Genomic DNA, 4,211 nt, shown 5'->3' on the forward strand with positions numbered 1-4,211 from the left:
GGGCTTTACTCTTAAAAACTCTCTTTTATTTTGTCAAAAATGTTGATTGGTGTTATAAGGGTGGTTTAACTGTTATGCCATGCCTATGTCTGTTTTATTATGATATTGTGCGTCCGATGCCTAGTTTGTGAGTTCGCTCCATTGGGCTAGGACTATGGATATGTTTATACGAATTCGGGTCTGAGTATGGGCCGCAAACCCTACCAGGCTGTGTACACGAGGGGATCGGGAGCCGTCCTTGCTAGTCGGCCGGTCTCGTGGGCGAAAAGTGTGGCCACACTTTCGTCGCACCATGGAATGATTGTGATTGTTATTTTGATGAGGAAAATGGGGAGTTATTTTGACTGGCCAGTCTATGGAAAATATATTTTGTGATACTCGTGATATTCTCTTATAACTGCTTAAAACTCGAGTTCACTTGGTAAGGGTGGCATAACCTATAAAATATTTTGGCAACGAGCTCACTGAGTATTTCAAAATACTCAGCCCTGCATGTGTTTTCCTTATGTGCAGGTTGAATGATGACGAGCGGTGGCGGGTGTTGAGCAGTTTAATTAATTAATATGGATATGTTGAAATTCAAGCGTTGTTGTGTCTTCATACATAGCTATACTTTCTCTTGGTCGTTTTCCGCTGAATTTTGATACACTTTAGAATTTCTTTTGGAATATTTGCATCTTGCCTTCGGATTGAGGCCTTAGCCTTTTCTTGTGACTTTGTCTTGGATATTATGTCGTACTCTTAAGATATTTTGATCGTCATTTATGATATCTTCCTTCCTTTAAACTTCTAGGTTAAGTTGTTGCATTAAATACTCTGATATCTCTTCCAATTCTTTTGGTCAGTACTCTTTAAATGAAACCCTAGCCTATGTTTACTTCTTTAGAGTCGGTTTTGGGTAGCAGCCGCCGCATTTATTATACCCTAGGAGGGCGGGCTGTTACAATAATGGACCTACGGGTCAAAGAAAATATGCAAAGATGGACCTTCGTGGAAAGGTCAAATCAAAGAGGGGCCTTCGTGAAAAGGTCAAAAATGCAAAGGGGGGTCTTCGTGGAAAGTCAAAATGCAAAGAGGGGCCTTCGTGGAAAGGTCAAATGATAAAAAAGGGACCTTCGGGTCATATACAATGGAAATCCCGGGCAGATACCAGGTTTGATGTGTCACAGAATAATAAAAAGAAAGTAGAGGCATATGCATATGAATATTAAATTGTTTATGATATTTATTACTTCCGGTGATATATGTTGGTGAATGAATGTATTTGATATTTGTATGTGGAATTAAAGGTAAGGTTTATATACACTGAGTTGTGGCTCATATAAACCACTAATATTTTTCAGGAATAAGATATCAATGATTCGTGGGTTAATGTGAGTTACAGTGATTATAAGGGTCGGCGGCTGACGCATTTTGGCAACTTCTCCTCCTTATCATTTTTGCATATAGATAAATGTACAATATATAGAGTGGTGAGAGGGTCCCACTGCAGTTTAGAATGGTTTGAAATATGAAATTGATAAATGTTGTTTTTTGAAATGATATAATATGTGCATTTTATGTACTTGAAGCGTGGGTTAATTTATTTAAAATTTAAAATTTATTTATAGTAAGTGCATACGTGATAAGGTTTGAGGTGTGACAAATTTGTTTTCTGATTCTGTTCAATTAGTTCATGAAGCAAAGCGGAAGAAGGTCAACGTAGGCGTTCAATTGTGATCCGAGCATGAAGAGACATAGTAGAAGAGAAAGGTAATCAGAGGTAAGAGATGGTTGCTTGGAATTGTGTCTTTGATGTGTTCGTAGAAATGTTTCAAAGAATGTAGAGGTTTGATGATTAAGTTGTGTGTTTTTTTTGTTATTTATGTCAGTTGTTCTGGCCCTCTAGTACGATAAAAAAATGACTGAATATTAAGTCTAATGTTTATGATTTCAATGTAGATGAAGTGAACATAGAGAGTGAAGATGATGATATAGCTTATCAATCATGTTTTTTGCTTCATCACTTTGTAAGCTTTGATTTTGGTTTCCGACATGACTACTGTTTTTGAAAGCTTGCTCTTGTAAAGATGAATCTATTATGCTTGATGATCAAGTCGGCTCGACTAGTGGATTTGAATATGCTTGCTCAAACAAAACTACAGCAGCTGATCATTATTAATTAATTCCTAGACAGTGAAAACACAGGGAACTTGGTTTTTTGAATGTATATAGCATTTGTTTGATCAAATACTAGAATGAAGTAAAACCGTAGTCCAATGAAGTAATAATGTTTTAGAATGAAGTAAAATCCTACTAGAATGAAGTAAATATCTATTCATTTTCAATTTATATACCGGAATGATTTGTGTTTGTTATGATTTTTTACTAACAACAGTTAGTTTTTATGTTTTATACAAGTGTCTTGTTTTATTTGCCAAATAAAGTATATGTCCAAGCCTGGTCGTAGATGTGAGAAATGAAGAAATAAAGGATTTGTCCAAGCTTGGTCGTAGATGTGCCAAATGTCATGTGGTTGGTCGGCATGATTCAAGGAATTGTGATAATACAGATGAGAAGAAGAAGCAAATATAAGTGATGAGTTGTTTTATTAATATTCTTTTGTTAGCATATTGATTTTCTAAGAATGATGTTATACATTTATTTGTTTGTAATTTATTACTTCATTCCAATAGGTTTGATACTTCATTCCAGTAGTAAACTACTTCATTTTGACACTTTATTACTTCATTCCAACTAGGTTATAGTTATTATGAAAACAGATAATTTGCATTACCTCGTCACATGAGGTTATTATTTCATCAAATAGAATATTTAGTTCATTTGTATGTGCAAACAACACAGCAGTTAAATTTAAACCTAAAACAATAAATCCATACAACACAGTGAATAGATACTTCATAATAAGAATCTGACACTTCATTATTATGGTTTTTTACTTCATTATTATAATTTATTACTTCATTCTACCAATTTATTACACAATGAACTATATCTATTACTCAATGCAGTATTTAAATCTAATAATGAACAACATTAATAAGCGTGGTACTTTATTTTCAATTGCTCAAAACAGGTGTATGTATTTTTCAAAACTTAATCGCTAAAATCTTCATTTCTTCTTTAAATATGTTGCAATCATCTTCTCAACATCTATTACAACGTGTTTGCTTTCCTCCTCATAGAATGTTGTTGTAACGTGTTTGTTGTTGAAGCTTTTATGGCTATTATTTGCTAACATCAATGCCGAGCAATATTTGGCCCTCAAGCTCTGCAGCACACCTGAACTTGATTTTTTTAAACCACAGTTCCAGCATCCTTCGCGCTCACCCTTGTATGTCTCCATGTGGCGCATTAGAAATACTCCACAGTCTTCAACATTTTTAGAAGTTCTCCATGGCATTTTGAATCTCTGTATTTTAGCATTGGATATACTCTTGCACTGTTTATGAAGACCAGTGTTGGTGAGGAAGTGACAAAAATATGATCTCTACGTGTATAAAACAAAATTTATGTTATTTTTAGTTGTGTATCAAGTTCATATGTAAGTGTAATAAAATTCAATCATATTAGAAGAATACAAACCAGTGTCTCTGGAATGTCCCTATAATCAATTGGTTGTGAGATCATTGTCGTCGCCATTTTCAGAGTTATCTAGTACAACAATTCCATTTCTTTTGAAGCAAAAGCAAATACCATAATAATGCTCATTCGCACATATGAGGAAAAGACCTATGTAATGAAGTAAATGATTACGAATGAAGTAATAAACTGTGAGAATGAAGTACTGCCAAATATCTGAAGAATATGAAACAACACAACAGCAGTAAATAGATAGTTTATATTTAGAGTCTGCTACTTCATTAATAAGTTTTATTATTTCATTTTGGCAATTAACTACTTCATAGGTTTATACAATATGGCTTTAACTTTATTTTGTCAAATTACTACTGTTAGTGGAAAATGAAAACAAAACAAAACATATTCATTCAACAAGCATATAAGTTCATCGGTTGTATTACAACTTCATTATAACCAGAACTTAGTTCATTACATGTCGTATTGATCGCATACAAACTACTGTTAGTGGAAAATGAAAACAAAACAAAACATATTCATTCCACAAGCATATAAGTTCATTCGATTGTATTACAACTTCATTATAACTAGAAATTAGTTTATTATGTGCTGTATTGATCGCATACAAACTA

Source organism: Salvia hispanica, chromosome 5 (genome assembly GCF_029641045.1).
Source record: "Salvia hispanica isolate PSC_SH4W2 chromosome 5, Shi_PSC_v1, whole genome shotgun sequence".
NCBI lineage: Eukaryota > Viridiplantae > Streptophyta > Magnoliopsida > Lamiales > Lamiaceae > Salvia > Salvia hispanica.